We start from the raw sequence: 23400 nt of genomic DNA, 5'->3' as shown, positions 1-23400 counted from the left end.
CCTCCGCAGTGCACACATTGATTCTTTTTTTTTGTCTAATCAAAGACAAGGCCCTCTTGATCCGCTGGTGACTAACACGTACTTGACAGATGAACAGATTCCTCTCACTGGTGGTCCGCCACAAGTGCACCTAAGTGAGTCCTTGCCATCGGAGATTTGATTGCTTATTATTTGGACAGGATTTGCCGACAGGAGTCCAGCAGGAATTTGTAAGTGGGACAACGCGGCAGCGCGCGGCCGCTAGAAGAGGAAATTTCACTTTCAGGAAAAGGGCAGGGAGCCATTACAGGCTGGTGGATGACATTAGTTTATCTCACACCCACATATAAGCTCCCTATGTGGCCACATCAGCTGGTGAGACGGACCATCTGTGTGCTCTTGCTTTGCCATTAAGTCACCTCTTGCAGGGAGCCTCCATGACAATTCCAAAGGCTATGGTGATCCGCAGATGAGACACTCTACTCCTCACCTCTGCTTCAGACGACCAAAACACACTTTTTGTCAGTTTGCTGACAACCTTAAATGCTGTGCTCTATAAGATAGTTGAAAAAAAAAGGTCAAATATGCTTAATATCCCTTCAGATCCAAAGAGCTATCTTGTGTTAATTATAAGAACATGAGTTTCATATGGTGGTGTTGTGTTAATGATGAGCAGTGTGAGCCCATCGTGCCATCACTTTATTTGAACTATGCTTTTGACATTTTTGGTTTTTAGTGGAATATCTTTGATGGATTGCCATGAAGTTTGGCACAATAGGTGGCTTACCCGTCCATGGTCCCCAGAGGATGAATCCTAATAACCCTGGTGATTCCCTTTTGATTCCTCCAAAGATTGGACACTTGTCTAGTGATGGTTTTTTTTTAAGTGTACTAGACGGACTGGCACGAAACTTTGTACAGACATTTGTGGATCCCAGATTATTTATTCTTGTGACTTTGGTGATCATCCGACTTTTCCTCTGGCACTGCCATGTAGTCTGTTAGCGGTTAAAATAAATGGTACTGTCAGTTAGTTGCTTTCAGCCTAAATTAATCTTAGTGTGCCAAGGTAGCAGGAGGTTTGTGCCCATAATTGCTTCACTGATATATTGCTTCACTTATATATATATATATATATATATATATATATATATATATATATATATATATATATATAGTCACACACTTTTGTGTGTGGCTAAATCTCAGCTGTATACAGACTCAAGTTTACTGAAAATCTGACTTTGTCATTAACAAACAAAAAAACTTGGAACTCTTCTTTGAAAACTCCAATTAGACTTCAGTGGAGCTGAAATGAGTTGATAACCTGCCAAATCTAAATTACCAATCATAATAATGTGCTGCTGCTGCTTGTCATTCTCTCCCAAGCCTGTCGTACTCATGGGGAGAATGTGTCGGAGAGAGGAATAGAGTTGTGAGAGACAACAGAGGAAAAAAACACAATTGGGCCCAATCAGGAAATATTGTCTGTGAATCTAATTCTATTCTAAATTACATTGATTATTCCTATTTATTTGATCTTATGCAATTTTGTTTTTTATTGATTTTTTTAATTCTTAATTTATTTTCCTTGTCTGCTTTTAATTTCTAAATCACCTTCGACATTGTTCAGAATAGTTCTATATAAATGAAGTTTATTATCATGTTATTATAATATAGAAAGGTAAAACTGAACCAGGGTCTGTTTGCCAATACGGGATCCTTTAAGCAATTCAAGTCTGCGGAAATAAATTATTCAGCAACATTTTATCATTATTAATGTGACTTTATTGATTAAAAAAATGTAAACTAGCATGCAATTTTGCGCCGGGCTATTGTAAATGACATTATCCCATTGTAGGTTTCACTGATGCTGATTTCCCCAGAGTCAGGTGAGGATGTTTCATCAAGGTGAAGTGCTCCAAGAGTAATCACAAGTGTTGCACTGGCGGCCTATCCAAATTACACTACCTTAGCTGAAAAGGCACCATTTATACATTTTACTTCATTTTGATATTTGCTGTCAAGTAAATAAAGTGTAGTAGCCTAGGCCATAACCGTCATCAACCTCACATCTCAAATCCACACATGAGATTGTATGGACTCATGTGTGATAATTTAACACAATGTGGATAGTGAAGTGCCTGTCTGCACACTCCTGCATGTCTGGGATAACAATTGGGTGAAAACGGACATTCTTCAAGACACACTTGGAGTTGCACCGCACGCCGGAACGTCAGTCTGGAATATATTTACAGGCAGAGTAATGCACTGTGATTTGTCAAAGCTTAGTGCACTCTGCGTACCTCAACCAGGGAGGGCAAGGACACCATGCATTGGAAGAATAGGAAGATCCAAACAATGCTAATGACACTGTCTATTTATAGTATTTAGCCTCAAGTTGGCTCTAAGTGATCCCCAACAGAAATGAGGATTTCACTCATTATCACTTAATGAGAGAATGTGTGGTGTGTTAGTGAAAGGTTTCCACTAATCTCGACATGCAGCACAAACCGTTTTTGACCAGCGGTCGGTGTTACAGACCTGAAGAGTCCTGATTGACTCAAAAGGGAGTGAATGAGCTTAGTTAGTAATAGAACAGTATAAGAAGCTTTGCACTGTATTCCCATGGCAGGACAGTGAAGGTGTTACACTTCTGTGAGGGGCCGCCCGGCTGCGTTGCTGAGACATTGACCAGTGGGAGGGGGGGTATAAAAAAAAGTATTTAGATACTTGTGTTGTATGACTGATGATAATGTCCAATGTAAGTTTCTTAAAGAGCATCAATATGAGCACTGTTGAGGCCGAACTATGAAAACAAGACACAGGTTTAGGATGGACAGCATCTGTAAGTAACTCCACGCCAGCACCACCCACTGCATCATTTTGATAAAAATGCTATAAAAAGCGCAGGGGGCGAGGGAGGCGGACCTGGATGTGGGGGTGATCCATTTCCTCAGCCCATTAAAAAATGGAGAGCGACACAGAATCTCAAGGAACCCATGCCAGAGAGGCCTTTTTAGAAGTGGAGGACTTTTTGTGGGGTGGAAGACTCTGGTGGTCCCGAGCCGTATCAGCTCAGTTATGCCCAAAACCAGAGCCAAGGCAGTCCAAGTGGAAGAGAGGATGGGGGCAGAGTGACCCAATGTCAGTTAGAAGGCTAGCGTTAGCTCTACGTTCGGATAAGATGTAAAGTTATGTAATTAAAACGTCCAACAGATCAAGGGCATCACATTGGCATCCCTACAAAAATATGTCCTTTACGCAGGTGTGTGTGCGGGCGCTGCAGTAGCCATTCTCCATTATATTATGTGTGTGACGGAGGAACCAGAGGTAACCAGACCAGTTTTCTGGAAAACACGATTTCCCCAGTCTGATAATCAACCCACCCACAGATGATGAGGGGGCGTTAACCTTAATATTATATATAATATTATATTTCATGAAGTAAAGACGCACAAAATGGTTGACTCTACGTCAGCATTCCAAGTCGGTTTGAAACACTGGGTGGCATCGTGAGTCATGTTCAACCCATATAAATCTAGTTCTTTTTGTGTACCATTTTAAGCATGCTGGGCTTTACACAATTCTTCCTGCAGTGTGTCTTAATGTTTTGATACAGGCTTCACAGGATTAAACCATTTATTTTTTTACGTCTAAAAAGATTTTATAGTTGGTGCAGTTTCTAATTGTTCATACCAGCTATTTACCCTTTCAAGGTTTGTGTCCATCTAAAATACATGTCATGCACAATACATGTAATATGGCAACAAGAACATAAGGGAGCCTGTGCTGTAGATTTTATTCTAATCAGATAGCTGTTGGTAGTCATGACGGGACTGAATCGTGATTGATGGCAATATCGTCAGGCTTCCAAAATAAACAGCGATGCATCTGTGGAATTGATCAGATCCCAGAGTGCGTTTCCCACTGGAGCCGGCCTCCGTGACGAAAGCTCCCTGGAACAGCCCCGGGATCTGAGATCGCCAGGTCAGCTCACACTCCACAGCGCAAACTTTTGCCTTGGTGAGTCACACAGCTCTCTTTGTTACACTCGCACTAACATGCATCCACCCTCAGACACAAAACCCACACAGGAACAGGGATTCATCCCATGCATGCGTAAACACCTAGCCTACCGGGGGTTGCCAGGATCACCTGTCAATCATAACTACTGCTTCTTTAAAGTAGCACCTCTCTGTGAAAGGCCTTGTAGCTGTATGAAAGACAGGGTAGCTCTTTCAGGCATAAATAATAACTGGGTTGCTCGCTGTCTTCTTTTTGGCAGGTTTGCTTTTAAATGGAGTCGGAATGCATAGATGGAAGCAGGCGACCTGAAGCAGCGCATGGATGCTGAAGTCATCCTCGATGGCTGTGGGCAAAGGGGAATATTGGAGACACCAAGCATGAACCCACCTGCAACAGCCCAGGGGTGAGCTGAGATGGCGACATCTGTTCGCCATGTACACACGACCTTGACAAGATATCACAGTGTATACCGTCTCCGCTGATTTCTTTGGAATGGGATACATTAACGTAGCTCCTCTTTTTTAATTTACCATGATACAGTTCAGTACTGTTCTTACCAGCTGATGGCAGATGAAGGCATCCGTGCCGTTCAGGATCGATATTATTTTGATTACAGTGAAAATCAATAGGCATAAACACCATCAAACCAACTGAAGCTGCTGTCCAGCCACAGCAGTGGTCATGCCTTCATGTGTCCGGCGGTCATTTCCATTGACCGCCGGTCGTTAACAGATCCATCACGGACATGATATCACAGACCCATCAGCGCTCCATTGTAATGGTGCTCATTGTTGTCACAAGTTAGTAAAAGTAATGATAGTTGCACTCACGGCAGAACATTGCAATGTCAATGTTGGGGCACTTCACACCGGACAATATTACTGGCGGAGAAGACATTTAGTTTATCCAACCATAAATTGATGGTTTCATATGGAGAGCTAATCCACTTTTTTATCACATCGTTCCCCATCAGTTGCCAAATAGTAATGGACAAAAAAGCATACATTAATAAAGGGAGGGGGGGGCGTTACATGATCTATGTATTACATATATATCACATATGTACTGTATTTCTATTCACCTGACTCAACACAGTTATTCTCTATGAATATATTCAAACATGCCTGACAAAGGCAGATCAGCCCTCCCACCCTCCTCTTCATTTTTTGGATGTCTTCCATGAATTCCGTGGAATTTGATTCTGATTTCAAATTCTAAAATTCACTCTTGTGTTGGTCCCCAAAACAAGTAATTCCTTTTCCTCCCTAACTGACGCAGAAAAAAGTGCTTTAGAAATTAAAGGTGACTTTTGGTGATGGGACTTTTGGGCATGAATGAATTTCTGGATGGGTGTATGGGGCACATGCCAAGGACCAGAGCCCCAGTTTGAAGTGGCATTTCTTATTAGACAGTGAATCAAGCAACTACAGTGAGACACATAGGAAGCACAAAGAGACGTAAAAAATGCCTACAGAGAGACAAAATCCACCTACCAGTACCTCAAGCTCGCATATTACTAACCAACTGCATCTTGTTTGTTTTATCCACACAGTGTTCAGTGCTGAGTTATTAATGTTCTGATAGGATGGAAAAACAATTGTTTTCTGTTCTCAAGATAGGCAGCATCACTGAATTTTAAAAAACTCATCCTCGTCGAGCACCCGGACCGCCCGAGGGAGGAAGCTCCTCCTGAGCCTCTCAGGAGTGTTGGTTCCTGCAGGCTGCAGCATTTTTGGCTGACCTCAGCACTGAGAACAGGCTGTGGCCCAAGTATCTGCAGTATGTATGGCATCCACGCTATTAAACAATTAAGTGGCAATTAAAAACCTAAACACCGTAAAACAAAGCCAATCGATGGAATATACAATATCGGCTGCAGCCTTATGCAGCAGTGGGGGGCAAAAAATCATCATATTAACCACAATTTATTGACAAAGTTGCGTTGCCTTTACACATTGTAATTGGAACTATGGGCTTTCAGTGATTTTGTTGAGATCACGCACTATCAGTATTGGACTTGATTCCCTCAACCGCCCCCTGGAGGGGTTGGGGGGGGGTTTAAGCTAATACAGCAGTAAAATCAGTTGGTACACAGTGGGGGCAGCAAAATTCAATTAATTTAATTTAAGATTTTGAGCCCTTCAATTTTCCGCTGCCTCAGTAATTCCCATGCAAGGACACGTGTGCGCTGCCCATGTCTGAGCTGCACACAACATGCATGAAACACGTGCATGACATATAAAACTACAGTTTACCTTTGCAGACAAATTCCTCGACATTGTTGGTTAACTTTTCTCGTCTACTGTTTTAATGAGTTCAATTGTAGTAGTCCCCCCTCGTGCTTTCTCGCTGTCTCTTTGAGGTTTCAGGTATGGCCCTTAAGAGGGGAGTAATCTGTCCAAAACTATTGCTTTATATGACACACGTTTTCATCATGGTGAGTAGGTGAACACTTGGGGCACAGCGTAATTACGAATGGGAAATAAGAGGCAGCTGTAAGTGTGCCACTATTGTTGTTATCCCGAAGGTGCATGTTCATCCGCTTCAGCAGAGGACCACCCACTCCAGTGTTGATTAGACTTTAACTCTTTGAGCAGCGGAGGCTGGTTCCTGCTGGCTCACTCTGCAAGTGCATGTCCCCGTGTAACTGAAACCCAGACTGTCTTTATCTTTAACTCACCCACTGTTTTCCCTCATCTCTGAGTCTGTTTGCTTGCTACTGTCTGAACAGCCCAAAAAATAAATAGATCCAACTCAATTCAATCAGCTGTGGGGCCTGTTTTCCTACATGGCCAGAGTGATCATTCCTAAAATTCACAATGAATGCTGAAATAGATTGAATGTACTCGAATTAATTGCCAAAAGTAACAATTTATAAAGTGGTCCATAGATCTTGTGTCATCTCTGCAAAAGATAGAAAGTGATGTCAATACTCCACACGCAACACTTAATATTCTTACTGTGGACTCACACCGTGTGATGTTTACTCGTTTTTGCAAGGTATGAATCGCCAAGCCCAAGGTAAGGGTACGACAGTAATCATGGTGCAAAGTGCTTTACACACATCCATCCTTTGTCAAACATTTAACTGTGAAAAAATACTCTTTAAAGTAAGTGCACCCGTTGAGGTTGCCTCAATAAAAGAGCAAAATATGAGGTGTAATAAAGCAAGCCAGGGGGTGGGGGGCACTGATCCACTGTGATTCATGGAGCTGAGGTGATTAAGCATCAGAAGAAGAAGAATACTATGTGGGTTAAGCTCGCTTACATGTTTTGATATGCGGCGATATTACACATGTTTCTCTCGTTTTCTTTACTGCCCCCTCAGAATCTAATAAAAGCCATAGCATTAGCCAACAATGTGGTCATAAATCAACTTCCAATGATGTTCCGACAGTAAATGAGCAATGAGAAATATCTGCCCCATGCGTCATCTGGGCGATATGGCTGCAGAGCGTGATATATCTGCAGGCTGTCTTTGGGGGACATGTTGTATGTTTGTGGGGGAGTGCGGTGTGAAGTCCCTGGTGTGTCGGCAACATTTTAGAAGAAACAGCTGAGGAGGCTCCTGAGGGAAACAGCGCAGGGGCACAAATTCCATTTTTTTCAGAGGGGAAATTTATTCTTATTCTTATTTTTATTGTAAAGTGCAAAAATCCCAATTGAAATCTAAATTCAAGATTTGAATTCAACAAACGTGAGGAAGCCAAATCTGTGTACTGTGATTACAGTGAACTACTCTCCTGTTCTGTCCGGGCCAATCGCAACTAGACTTTATATTTTCACCAAAAGAAGAACAAACAGTTGCACGTCAACCACGCTACTTTGCTCTGATTGGTTGTAGGTCCATACCATTGCATCCTGTGATCGTTTATAACGCTCCTTGGAAATCAATAATGAGCCCAGAGGTTACAGACTCATTTGCAAATGCGTATTGGCCTTGCAAATCCAGGCTGGCTGAATACAATATAATCAAAACAATAACATGTTGCACAAACTATGTCGACACACTAATGACGAACAATAAAAGGAAGGAAATGAAACATAGATTGTCACCCATGGAAACAACATAATGAGGCCACGTTTCCACATGAATTACCTACAATCATGGAAATATTGCAGAATATTTGAATATTGAAGGACAGTCACTGGCTTGTTTCTTTGGAACAAGAAAAACTCCTTGATTCAAAACTATTGTGTTAGCCATGTGTTATTGAAACAATAGGCTTGGTAACATATTTTGCGTGTGAACATCTTTCAAGGTCCAAGAGAATCCATTTTCATCAACAGTGAGCCTATACAGTAGGCCTAATACACTATGGTAATATTAAAAGTGTATGCAGTAATGAGATAAATCGATTTTATTATAGTGACGCCACCAAAAATAACGATTGTGAACATTTCACATGTTCTTATGTCATTATTCAGTACAGAATACAGAATTATGATTACTTTTATAGCTTCACCACGTGAAAATGACCCTACTGCATTGCCAGGGACTCAAATCTTTCCCCTCCGAGCGTAAACTGGTATCGCACGACTGTTGCATATGAATGTAATTCATAGGATACGTGGTGGAATTAACGAGACGTCTCTAAAATGTCAAGTGAATTAGGGCAAATCTCCAATGCATATTAAGAGTCATTTGTCTCGGCCGCAGTGAGCAGCCCGCATGGTGACACCGGGATCCTGAACGCTCTTGGTTGCCTGTTAGATGCTGCAATACGCTCCCTCATCCATCACAAGTCAACCTGACAGCACACAGCGTGCCTGGATGACTTCTAGGACTATTAGCCCCTGATCCCTCCTTGCCCATCCTGCTGCGTATCCCAGCAAGCCATGTGTGAATGTGTGACTTTCCTTTTTTTCTTAACAAATGGCGATCCATCAATGACATTATTAATTCAGATAACATCGACATGCTGCTGGCACCCTTGTCGTTCTCACTTCTCCATTAGCAGGCGGTGGTCAGGCATGCACTGTGCGGCCACACAATTGTGCTCGCCACTTGTGTGTGCGTTGACTAATGATGAAGATCAGTGTTTGTTCAACTTCTCAAATCTATTCTAGAGAACGTTTTCTTCATTTCTGTACAACACAGGATGTAGTCAACAGTGTTGGTGTTTTTGGTTCCTTGGCTGCTGTGCAGATGCACGATCGAACAAGACAGGATCTTAAATGATTAAATAAAAATCGCCTCACTCCTGAACAGTCTGTCCCCATCTCGTGTTCTGAAATGATGGCTGCGCCTCCGGATAACGGCACTGGATGTGAGCACAGATAGGACGACCTGATGTGGGCATAGCTGCCTGCACGAGTGATGGTGCCATTGGGCCGTCAGCAGGGTCAGTCGGGAGCTGCACCCATGCTTCCCTCCTTTAATCTCGGAACATCCCAAGGTGGTGTAGCTCTCCCTTCATGCCCCCTGCAGGCGGCCCTGGGCTCTGTTGCTTTCCCCAGACCCTGACCTTTCCTCCAGAGCCAGAGGTCTTCCAGCGCCCTGCTCAGCTCGGAGCGTGTGATCCCGAGAGACTTCAGTAAACCACGGGGTGGATGCTCCGGTTTATCCTCTGCAACCCACTTTCACTGGATCGGTGAATGCCCTCCACCCTGCTCTGCGAGCACAGAGCTGTGTGTACTTTTCCCTCTGTCTCTCGAGGGCTGCCTCCATCAGTTCAACTTGTTTGCCAGACGTCGTGTGGGGATGTAACCGAATCAAAGACACTTGTGTGGGACTCTTGACGTAGCTGCTAGAAGAGAGCTGGCACGGTTAAGATTGTTAGGATGTCTGTCATACTGTAGCCCATAGACTGGAGTTTAACAGCACTGTAGTGGGGAGGGGACTGGTGAGTTTACAGTGTTTGTCTGACGTCACACCGTGTGACTCACACAAACACTGTAAACACACCCGGGGTTTGAGAAAGGGCTGGTTCTAGGTTGTGCAATTGACAAGGCAGCTTCTAGTTGAGGATTTTTCTAAGCAAACAGTAGATGGATCGTCTCTGTCAGAGGAATGACTTATACTGTTCGCCAGGAAAATGCTACAGCATCTTTTATGCGTCTGGTCCGGAGGCTAAATATTCTGCAATGGAAGTCAGGGAGACCTCCTTCATTTAAACTCAAAGAGGTGCTCTCTGTGATTCCACCCGTGCATCAGAATAACTCCCGAGAAAGATCTGTTGAAACCTGGGCTTGGTTGAACGCACACCCCACACTTCTCTTACATACAGAATGTACTGTACACAACCAGTTGGATTGTGCAATGACGCATAATGTTTTGCAACGTCCATATTTTGCCCACAGCCATTTTATATGTATCTACCTTTTTTCATCATTTTTTTTTATTGTTAGTTTGTCAGCAGGATGACGCCAAAAAACGACATACTTTCCACTGAACTATACAGACTACTTTCCATAAAACTCGCTGGAAGGATGGGATGTGGGCCAAGACAGAACCCATTAAAGTTTGGCACTGATCCAGACAAAGGGGCAGATCCCGATTTTTTTTTTTTTTATCACTTCCTTTGATATTGCCAGATACGGCATTTTTAAATTTTCACCAATTTCCCAGGGAATAATGCATTGATCTTTATGGGGGAAAAAATCTGTCATATTTCGAGGACTAATGTCTGAGTGTGTGCAATTTGGTGCAGATCAAAAACGAAAATCTGCATCTAGCATATTCTAATGTGGTTGCAAAGGGGGACTGTTGGGCCTTGGTTGATAAATGTATATATATATAAAATTCCACTGAGGCCTTGGAGGTGGTCTCATACTCCCAATTTGCTCTGCGTCCTTTATTCTGTACACTTGTATTCAGAAAACTGCCCAAAAGATAAATAAATAATCAACTGCATTGCGACCTATACCTTATTAGTTGTATGGACGTAAAAGTCGGGGGCACCGAGGATATTACAATGTTGCCCCAGCACAAAACCTCAACTCCTGCTCCACTCAAACTCACGAAATAATAATATTACCAGACATGTAGCACAAGTCTGTGCCCACTAGCGAGAGCAACAATAAACATAATGGAGCCCATCTCATTTCCTCCCCTCCTGCGTAATACTGGAGGAGGAATGCTGTCTGACTCTGAAAGAGTCTGAGAGAAAATATCCTCTCTCTCTGTCCTCTTGCATAAAAGCCATAACTCTTTTATTAAATTATATAGTTTCAATAGTTTTCCTCTGAGTAAAATACCTCAACACATTGAGACCTTGGCCACAGATTATTGATTGTACTTGTGAGGTATTCAGAAACAGTTGTCCGATATTATATGGAACTTCCATACAGATCCACAACAACAAAAGAAACGTCAGCTGCAGACAAAAGAAGTGTGTGGGTCGGCTGTGAATTTAATTTTAAGTGTGTTGTCCCACTCTTGTCCCCAACTCTTACCCTGCCTCTCCCTTTCACTCTACGTGTCCCTCTTTGGGTGACTATCCATCTCAATCTGTCTCCCGAAATCAACCTACCGTCATTTACTCACTATAAGGAGAGTCAAGGGAGTGTGTTTGTGTGACCTGATTTTTAACAACGTACAGATGCGGACAACTGCTGACAACTTCACCGACTATGAACATCTTTTCATTAGTGTGTGCTGGAAAGTAAACTGAGGTAAAACTTACAGTAGGATATCTGGGGGGAAAAAAACATTGTTTCATCAAGTTTTACCACTCTTCAATGAGTTGCAAATTGTCTTATCCTGTCACATACAGATTTTTTTTCCTTTTCTATTGCAATACTGAAAACAATTGAAGCCTTGATGTCCTTCAGATAATCTGACTGAACCAGAATTAATATTGGACCTTGGTGCCTGTCTCAAACAATAGAAGTGCGAGGGCTTTTTCGTTCCAGTTTTCAACAACATTGCCAGAAGGAAAAATCTGTTGTGCAGGAAGCAGAAATAATGTACGTGTACCATACATTTAGCTGTAACAATAATTTGATATATTATTCTTTGTATTAATGCTGATGGTTAGGGATTTAGGTGATCTTTGAGGCAATCAAGTTACAACATATGGTTATTATTTTAATCAAAAAGATTTCATCAGATTTTTAAATTACATTCCATGCATAATGCATTTGGTGTCGCCGGAAAGATATATAGAAATTTAGAAGACAGTGTCAATGATAACTATAAGTTCAATATGCTTGTTCTTCAAGATAACTGTTAACTGGAGAGATGTTATCGATAAGAAATCTATAATAATGGATTTGTAGCTCAGCCAATCATGTGTGACGCAATGATGCTCAATACACAAGACCCAGAATACATTGGAGCCAGAGAGTGCTGCACCAAAATATGGGTTTATTTACAATACATAAAGTAAGGACTTTTGTCAGGAGGCCTAAATGCAGGCCATAATAAAGGAGGTTTGGGGTGAATACTGCAGTTAATACATTACCAAGTCAAACATGAGGGCTAGAATTCACCATAGGAGAAGCTATTATACAGTAATGCCTAAAATAAGGGAAGGTTATCAGCAATTAAAGAATAAACCACCAAGACACGTATAATAATTATAAACCGATTCTAGAAACTGCTCTATGGCACTCACATTTGACCATTTCTCAGCAAGCTAATGTCAATCAGAGCACACAATAAAGTCTGAATGCATGATGCTACTCTACCCTCAGTCCCCGTTCAACACAGCAAACCCCTCATTACATCTTCTTTCGCTTTTCTGCCACATTTAAAACCGGGGTGAAGTCATTTTCTTATTTGACATTCTGCAGACAATGTTAGATGATCCAACCAGCACTTGATTTGAAGTGCACTGAGGCCCTCAGTGACTGTTGGCTGTTTATTTGACAAACATGATCATGGGCAGTGTCTGCTTTGATTAGTGAACAAAATGAGTGAGAAGAACATGCTGCATGAATATTTGGTGAAACAGGTCCCATTGACAGTGTTGGTGATGGTGACTAAACGGAGCTCTGTCTGGTGTCCTGGGATGGAGATATCAGGAAGGAGTGTCTCATTGTGCAACACTGATGGTGATTCATTGTTTGATTCGTGGGGATCTTTTATTTATAGGAATAAATCCCTCTGGAATGACACTGAGCTGGTCCAAACAACTGGCCAAGAAAAAAGAGTAGTGCCCTGCCTCTGTAAATGATCTCAGCACTGTAAAATCCCCTGCGTGGTACCAAGCCAAGTTAAGTTTAAAGGACTCTGCTGGTTTTGTTTGTTTGCATTGTTGCAGTAGATAATCAGAATAAACACCTTTTTCTGTTTATTTTGCATTATTATGTTTATTTCGTGGAACATTAAGGCATATTGACATGACCAGAGTAATGTTTATTTCACATTATGCATAACTTCAGGACACACTGAGGTACAGTGTGTCCTGATTGTTCAAAAAAACGAAAATATGTATACTATCAGCATTGTATTCAGAATACCTATTATCACAGTCAGGCTCCAATCTTCAATGACTGAAAGGCTACCCATTTAACACCATCTGTACAGATCATTCTGACTATCGATAAATTGCTTTTTCACTTCACGGCACGAGTAATTCATTTGCTTTGGGTGATGTGTCCTTTAAATTGGCTCTAACAGATGAAAATTAAAAAGAAAATTGTTTTTCCTGTGACTAGCAACACAGTTATTGCATTTCAGAGGACTGCGATATCAGCACTAATATTCTTTTAATCATTTCATCTTTTTTCATGTGCCCATTGTTATCAGTCTTTGACTAATGCCTACTGGTTGCCCAGTTTAAAGAGCAACCCATTTTTGATAGCTTTAATTAAATGGGTAATACTTAAGTGCAGCCTGAGTGACTAATGCCGCTCCCCTGATGTTAAGGTCACTGTGTGAGGTCCGGTGGGGGTGGGCTCTCATCAATACCTCAACATATTCTTAATAGATAAGAGCTACTTTTTTGCTCCCAGGAGACACAGAAACAGCATGTAGTGACAAATGACCATGTGACAAGTGCACGCAACAACTCCAACCCACCCTGGCGTCTTTGCACAGGAAAGATAAGTGTTTAATGCGAAAGCCAATTAGCTTTATGCATCAGTCCATTTTTAGCCATGCGAAGTTACTGTACAATGCAGTTCATTTAGAGTGCTGTTTAACCAAAGCCCTTTGTCTTTATATGCACCTTTTAATTCTAACCCTAAGAGACTTGGGCACTCATGCCTTCAGGCTATTATCCAGCGGCACTTTTAATTTAATGGAAGTTGTTTCGACGGCGTCCAAATTGAAGCGCCCGACTGTTGTACACTTGTCCTATTCCCACAGGGGGCGACTAACCAGTCTTACATCCGGGGTTCGAAGGCTTAAAAGTTCAATCTTTGCTGTGCTTAGTAAGAACCACAATGGCTTTGAAACAACATTGGAGGCAAACAGATCCCTGTGAAATATCTCTGAGAATACGATGAGATAGTAAATACCGATCAATGCCAAACAACGACAAAGGGTGTCAACACCCCCCCACACAGACAAAAAAAAAACCCATAGAACAAACAGTGACACCACAAAGGTGGGGTACTCCGGCTAGATTGATCTTACGTTGCAAGCAACACTATGAGAGTGTGTGAGTGTGCTGGTAGGAGGGAGGCCAGGGTTCATGTCCTTGTTCCTGCCGCACTAGTGTAAGTGCCTCCTAATGATTGTATGTTGAGTCTGATTAATGCTCCTTGATCTAGATGTACCCAACCAATATGTCCCCGTGACATCATTTGATTTATAAATCAGCGTATAACATCACTTGTTGATTGTCATTTAGCACCACTGCAACACAAGATGTGCATGTCATTTATCATGTGCATTTTGAATGCATTTCCTTGTTTGCCAGAAGTAATCGAGCGTGTCCGCTTTCACTCTCCAGCTAGGAAAAAGAAAAAGTGAAAAAAGTGTTTACTCCATCAGAAAATATAGATGTTTGTGTCCACAAAGAGGATCACTCAAGACTTATTCACATTTCTTTTCTGAGTAGTAGTAGAAAAAGACAAGCAGCCCAAGCTGAGCACTCACAGATTCTGTGGTCTCCACCTTGGTATTTCCACTGCCCCCTGGATGCATGATCTACGTCTAGCAGAGCAGCCAAACCTTGTCACCGTGGCGCCCCGATGGTGAAGCGTGCTCCCTTGTTTGTCTAGTTTCTTGCACTTTAATGTTTGAGTGAACAAAATGACCTGTAGGTGAACTTGCAGTGGACGAGCTCTAAATCGGGCCCATCCTTCAAATAGGGTTACTTCTGGTTTCAAAGAGCAAAGACGGTGCCGGCCAAAATGCTAAACTCGGGACTTCAAAACGGTGGGTTGACACTTGCTCACTAATGATGCACCTTAGTATTTAAACCACCCTTTCCACATGGAGAACAATTAGCGATCAAACTACATCTGTTGTCTCCTTCCTCTTCTTTTTTGAACGACACCAGTCGTGCGTGGAGGGCAGAAGATCGGTTTGCAGAAGATCGGTTTCCAGCAAGTTGGACGCCAGCTGTGATAATAATTGCGAGGTGAGTACCACCCTGTCAGTGGAGATGGAGAGGCTGAATGAGATATTAAAGATGGATGAGCGATAATTGCGTTGCAGCGCTTGACAAGACTTCCCGGGGCTCCACATCGTGTCGGTCCCCCCACCACCCACTGCGGTCAGAGACTTCACAGCACTGCCATTATTTGCCTGGTAGAACGTGGTAAAGTTCCCAGATTTGTGTGTAATTTCTCTTTTGTTAGGTTACATGTTATCTTCTTTAACTGATTTGGGTTTATTAACGAAGTTTCAGTCGGAAACAAATGTCTTTCCATTTGGTCCTATGAACTGGACCGACAAGTCTACTGTCTGTGGCACCATCCCATCTTTCTCTCAACTCACAGCTCTCCCAAATAACCCAGAGGTCGGAGTACATCTCACTGGGCCTGTCACAATAATCGACTTATCGTACAATACATGAACATGAACATAATATTTTTTTTATTGACCTCTCAATAAAAAAAGATTGTGTTTACATGCGCACTTGTTGACATGTGAATGTATGTCAACAACATTCCAGCCGGTCAAGCTGCTTCTGTCCTCTCACTTGCTCTGTTTCGGAGGAGCAGCTCACTAACTCCGGTGTTACCATCTGCTCAAAGACTTGCATTATTTAAACTTTAGATATTATTTCTCCAAATCATTTAGGAGAGGAGTGAAGAGGTCGCAATGACCCACAGGCCTGTTCTGCAAGCTCACATGATTCAGCAAAAATGACAAAAATATTGTTTATCGCAATAATTTCTGGGACAATATATCGTCCGACAAAAACAAGTTATCGTGACAGGCCTGCGCGTCACTGGTTGTCTCTAAGAGAGCTTCGTAATTTATTTACAAAGAGGGAGGGCTTTAACATTATTGGAGTTGAAAACTTTCATTCCGATTAATTCCACGTCATCCACAAAATTCGACAATCTTAATTTTTAAAATAATCCATGCTCAGGACATAAAATTACTTTTTAATTTTACCCATTTTACAACCGAACGTGGCAAATTCTTTTGCCCCTATTCTCCTTTCTGAATGTGAGCCAAGAGCCTGGGTCTACTCCGCTAGAATCAGTGCAGACCTTGAAAAGTCGAGGGGCAGTATGTTGTAACATATTTCATCTACACAGCTAGTGGCGAAGGATTTACAAAGGCACCAGTCAGCCACAACGAGAATCATCCTGAGAAGCCTTCACTGAATACAGGAGGGTGTCCACATTATTGGAGCTACTGTACATTGAAATTGGGAAAGAAAGGGGCCTGTAAGAAGGTTGCCTTCCAGTTTCTATTTAAATAATATTACTAGGCAAAGTAAGTTTATTTGTAAAGCACATTTCAACAACAAGGCAATTCCAAGTGCTATACATAAAACATTAAAAGCATCGGGAAGACACACATGACAAGATTACATGGAAATGGAATCATAGTAAAGAGAAAATAAAAACATGCCAAAGTAGAATGAGACAGGTCTTATACATCTTGCCGCCCCAGTAAAATCAGTGTCCATTGACAATGTGTAATTACCCTGCATCTTAAATCCACCTGAGTTTCTGCCTCGCCCGTCACACACGTCACTTCACTACCTGGTAGGACTGAGTCGCTTCAAGACCTTCCATTTGCCTTCAATTTTCCTTTCTCCTCTCAACATTTCCTTCCGTTGTGAGCTTCAAGTCATGGGTCTGGGACGGATTCCCCCCCTTCTCGAGCTTATTTCATTCACATTTGTCTCACACAAATGATTTCCTTTGAAAAAGGGGCTGATCGCTTCTCTCTGACCTTCAACTTCCCATTTCCACACACCTGTTGGCCGGCACGGAGAGTGAAAACGAACCGCCGCTTCCACTCCACTTCACATTTCTCCCTTCAGACCTCACTGGCTCCATTCAAACTACAAGAATACGACATGCACCAATCATGCCTCTCCCCGGGACCACCCTCTCTCAATCAAAAGAAATCAGGCCAGGTCACCACACACAATTGAACTTCTGCCAAGTTGTTAATTACAGCCGGCATTTTGCCAATGTAATCATCAAGGCACCAAAGGATTTCCTATTCAAAAGCATTAGCGGAACAAGACCTCCATGTCTCACGATCATCAGACTACCATGCTCAGTTTTTCACTCCTTGTGTCTTTCCCCTCATCTTGTCATTCTTTGTCCATTCCCACAAAGACTGGAGCCTTAACGCTCCTGAGGATCCATCCCTGCCACCAACCTCCACGCCATGACAACCCCTTCACATTCTGCCCTCTGAATTCACGAATCGGTGTCGCACCATTCCCCAGGCGAGGAATCTGATAGACAATGGCAACGCTTGAGTGTTATAGATTCAAGCCGTCGGATGAACCCCCAAAACGGCTTCCTCTGGCTGTTGCCATCAGGTAGTCGAAGATCCTCGGTAAGGCTTCCCCCAAAAGGCTGTGTGGGATCGGCCGCGCTGCTCCCACTGAATACTAATAATACTAATACTAGTTATTTTTGGAGGATGTATAGTTTGCTGTGCTATGTTATACAGAGCGGTATTACTGTTATTTCCCCCACAGTCATTGATTTAAATGGGGTGGAAGGAATGAGAGAAACTTCTGTCCATCAGTACGACAAACTGTTATCATGAAATGGAATCAATACCTTCAATCAAAACAGTTTTAACAGAAAGGGAATATTATAACTGTCATATTATAACAGGCTGCTGTGTTAGACCACATCAGTTTTATCTAACTGCTAGTGTAGTGTTTAGGTTCTGAAATAATTAACTCTGATAATTGCTTGTATGAAGTTGAGTATAATGCGGGTTTGAGGTTGGCAGGAACCTGAGAGAATACATTATGATATGGTATCTACTGTACGTCTGGTTTGGCAATCTGTGGATCAAGATGAAAATCTATTTAGCTGTCTAGGTCAGACAGTCTCGAAGGTCATCCTCGTCCTATAAGTCCATTTCTAGACAGGACAGTCATTTTAACCTCCATGACCATGAACGGGCTCTGGCTCTGGCTCCTCGTCTCCAGCTGCAGGCGGGATGATGTGTGCTCAGGATTTGGTTGAACAGTGGTAATTTACGCTCCTCCTATTAAACACCGAATTAGCAGAAAACTTTACTTTAATTGTGCTTTAGCAGCACTGTGTCATTGTCTGCCTGGAGTTCAATTATGTTTTGTTCATTTTGCTGAGAAGGATTTATTGAGCTACACACAGCGACCTTGATGGACTCAGCAACTCCGTCCATTGTTCAGCCGATTCCTGGTATATCTCCATTAATTTAAAAGCTTTGCAAAGACAAGCGAGCGCAGCTCTCAAAATAAATGAACAAATCGAAATAATGATAGTCGTGCTATAAGCACTGAAATTATTCTTGCAGAACTGTGTTGTAGTATGCTCCAATGTTCCAACTGAATTCAATTCACAACCAAATGTGTACACTATTTTCATGATTTCTTGTAGCAGGGGTTGTACAATATTAAGTTGCATTGAAGGAAAACCCTTTTTCTTTTAAACTTTTAACTATTTTTTTTTTTTTTGAAACAGTGAGCCTTACACTGCAAAAATGAAAAGGTTAGGGAAATTTAAAATTTCAAGGTGACATTGCAGTAGATTTAGTTTTTTTAATTTTGAGGCCAACTCAATCTCCTATACTCAAACTCATTATGTTTTGTTCTGATCATATTATTATGAATATATTCCACCAAAACACATTAAGGATGTCACGTTTACCTTGAAGAGAGATGAGAGGTGCTTCAGCATGTGGACACAAACCCCCTTCTTCATGAAAAGCCCTGCAGAAATGATCAGTAGACCCTGTTTTTGACAATTTTGTGTTTTGCCTCCATAAATTAAGTATTGAGAGCAACTTTACGAATTAAACTTAATGAAGGTAGTTGAAGCAAAGCTTTGCTAAGATTAAGAAGCCATTAAAAAATATATAGTGATATTCAAGTTCTGTTTTTTTTTTTTACAGTGTATGAACATCATTGTAGCAAAAACTAGCTGAAAATAACAAGAGCAGAGCAGTAGTGGAGCTGAGGTCCATCTGATGATGGACATAGAAATTATTAAATGTATCAGCATGTTATCCAATTCAATATCCTTGACCAATCTCTAATTTACGCAGGGGGGTCTTCGAAACAGCAGGGTAATCATGATAGACGTGAATCATATTCACTCCTGAAACGAATGGAATGAAAATCTGTCACAATCAATTTGCTTCAGTCTTGAAAGGAAACTTCTAATGACTTCAGGCGTACAGGAAGACCTCAACAGTTAAAATATCAACCGTGAACCTTTGGTTCATGTCAAAGATTAAAACCAACCTTTAACAACGTCTTTTTTTGCCTTGAAACCCAGACGCTTCGGTGACTTAAAAGGAATAAATTCAAAATGATTACACCAACAGCACCGCGGCTCAAAGATGAGGACTTTGCTTATTTCTTGTAAACCCACATCACTTCTCCGCTGACGGATAGACACGTCTTTGTCATTACCTGCATTCAAAAACAAATCTGCTGCAGGCAAGTCAAGGACCATCTATTCAGCCCCGCAGTCTGCGTCAATTTCAGCCCCCACCTTCTATTCTCCCGGTCCCTCCAGTATGAGACTGATCTCACAGGAGCTGCCTTGGTCTTATGAATAACATTATAGACACGTGAAGCTGGTAAATATCCCCCCAAAAATGTCATCAGCGAGGCATACGTGTTTGTGTATGGGTGTACACTCTCGCTACAGTTTATCAAATGTTTCCATTTCCTCACATAACATTGACGCGTGCCTAAAGATTGTCGAACGAGTATCGGAATATCAAATATGTTACTCACAGACCCAAGTATCGCTCCTTCAGAGCATTGAGAAACTCATAATTCTCATTTTTCCTTCCTTGGCATCTGGTATTGGAATAGAAAAGTCTCAAATATGTTCATATTTTGTATTTCTTTTTCCTCTGTAATTAATTGTATGTGTATGCGTAACCTAGCAGCAAACGCACAGATTATTATCACCCAGCTCCGCAGTCCCCCTCAGCTTTGTGTAGCTTTTATGGTATCTGTTATCTCATTTGTTTTGGTTGGAATATTTCTCCAACCCCCACGCAGACACTGGCGGAGAGAGGCGGGATCAAGGACGAACGCGGAGCCATGTGAGGGTAGGGGCAAAGAGGCAAACTAATGCAACAGAGGCACGCGGGAGGTCTTTAAACTCAGTGACAGTTGCCAGGCCGGAGTGGGAAGGGAAACCTCAGTCGACTCAGTCGACTGGCAAGTGGCAGGGAAGTGTGAGAGGGCATCTGGTGGACAGGTGGGGGAAGTGAAATGAGATGTACAGGTGGTCACACAGTGGACACACTGTGAATGTCCTGAAAATGAAAAAATGTCTTGGGTTTCCACAGAGCTGTCTTGGGTTTCCACAGAGCTGTCTGAAGCTGAGATTTAAACCATGATTACATATGATTAATATAATTAATATTAATATGATTCAAACCATGATTAAACATGGCAAAGATAGACCGAAGAATTCTATCGTCAGAGAAAGAGCCAATGGATTATCTCCTGGTCTTTCAAGTAAAATGCTGTTGTGTGATCTAGCGTTTTTATTAAAAACTCTATGCAGCTGTAAATAGTACCGTACAATCAATATCATGATTCATAAACAATATTTAATATTTGTATAGGTCCACAGCTGATTATTCGTTTTGATGTCTTCACATGCAAACGTATACAGTTGTGACTTTGCTGTCTATCAATGACTAGTATATCAAACAAATAAATCAAATCAGGTTATGGATCAGTAAGATTGCCTTATCCTCGCATAAATTGATGACTTCGGGCAGAAGCGTCGAGGGGAACTGAGATCAATGCAATTCGGTAATTGTCTGATGATTAATGATGAGCTCTGTGTACTCAATTAGGTGCCACTGTGCCACGTATTATTCTCCTGCAGGAAACAATAAGCGGTCTTGTTTCATCAAAGTTTAATATTGTTTACGCAGAACTGGAATATCGTCGTCGTGACAGAGACTGCTCACGAGAATCGGATCATGTTGCCTTTACACACGTGAGGTCCTCGTGTGATGAGAGAGGGAGAGAGATTCCTGCCCTGACACATGATTTATTTTCATGTGCATGTATTTATGTTTTCACACATTTATGGCGGAATATAAGAGCCAGGCTGTCCCGTTGAATGACGATCATTTGCAGTCACGAGGCAGTGGCCAACACAGTTTGCCCTTGTCAATTTGCAAAGCCTTTGTCTGAAATGCAGCCAATGCGTAATGAATCTAGATTGGCGATGCGCTCACCAGTATTATTTGCACGACCGTTAATCCCAACACCCATCGTCATTACGGACCCGTGTGGTGTCTCTGTGTTTGTGTGTCACGGAGCGAGCAGAGGAGAAGGTCACCCGCGTCTGCTCTTGGCGGACATCGAGGGTTGACGTTAACTAACACTGTACTTTACATAAAAAAATGTTTGCACGGAGACCACCGGCAAACAAAGCTGGTGTCAAGGACACAGAGTCGGATCTGAGGTCATTTAGAGAAGCTCCAAGTACAAGTTCATTCATTGTAGTTATACAATTCATAGGAGAGCTGTGTCATTTGTACCTATGAGAAGGTGAACAGACTGAAAGAGCAGTTGGAGGAGCTGCCTCTTTTTCTTTTTATTGCATTGCTGTCATTGCACCTGAATGGTGAAAGCATGTGAGCACACATGCCATTACCAAAATGCACACAGTCCATCTGTTTTTTGGCCTCTCGTTCGACAGATCTCTCGCAAGAAGTCAAATAACTTTCATTGATCGCTGGCTCTTATCATTCATCACCACAGGGGTCAATGTCCCACCTCTGTCTAACGGCCCCTTTTTTAAACACAAATCTCTCATCTTTGTGCAGAGGCGCTCAAGCGGATTGAGCGGCCCCAGCGTCCTGGCGCTGGTGACGGAATGTGTCGATCACCATCATCTGGTGTTTTATTTCACAGCAAAACTCTGAGTCTGTCCTTGATACTATAGGCAGCGAAATAAATGGTTATATGCACGTATTCACTGCCACCGAGATTCTATTTCGAATGCTCGTCCCCGCCGCTTGTTTGTCCTCTGGTCTGTGCTCTGGGCGTTCAAGACATCTGCAATTCCCCCAGGTGCTGCAGAGAGTAAATAAGCCTTACGTGCTGTGTCGCCATCATTTGACTTTTATTAATGAGCCAATCAATTCCTATTTGTCTCACCCTTTCAACTGAAATCCTGGCCTCCCGTCACTTAACAAATTGGCCGACCCGGGGTTGAGCGCGGAACAAACGGAGACGCTCCTTTGCCTTTGCATTTCCATTTTCATTTTCACTTACAATCACCAACGGTTGTTAAATAGCTTGTTAAATAAAATCCGTCAGGCAATGGCAACGACGACGAATCCACCTCCTGCTGACGTACACACACACACACACACACACGCACGCACACTTAGAGAGAGAGGCTGAGTTTATGTGGACCAGCATTATGCTGATGTGTACCTTTGGTCTGTGGCCTCTTTTGGGTTAGGTAACCCCTAGTTACAATTAAATCACGGCAAACACTATAATTGTAGATTAATAGCGTCCTTCCAGTTTTGTTGTCACAGTTTTGGTCCGGCTCTTTTTCAGAAAGGTAATGATCCTCACAGTTTCGGTGTGGAGGAGCTTTTCCTGTCCCGCACAGAGCCCTGAACTCAACCCCCGGTCCAACACCCGTGCAGACTGCGAACCAGGGCTCGTTGCCCATTACCATTGGTTGCCCTCACTAATGCACTTGAAATATCCCCTCAGCCAGGTCCCCTACATCGCGTGGAAAGCTTTCGCAGGTACCACATGCTGATGGAGCTTTTAAAAGGTTTTATCAGCGGTTGATGGGTTACTAATGCTTGCCAGATCTTGGACTGACACTTTGTGACAA

This window comes from Scophthalmus maximus, chromosome 3 (genome assembly GCF_022379125.1).
Source record: "Scophthalmus maximus strain ysfricsl-2021 chromosome 3, ASM2237912v1, whole genome shotgun sequence".
NCBI classification, from domain to species: Eukaryota; Metazoa; Chordata; class Actinopteri; order Pleuronectiformes; family Scophthalmidae; genus Scophthalmus; species Scophthalmus maximus.
This window is presented reverse-complemented; position numbering follows the sequence as displayed.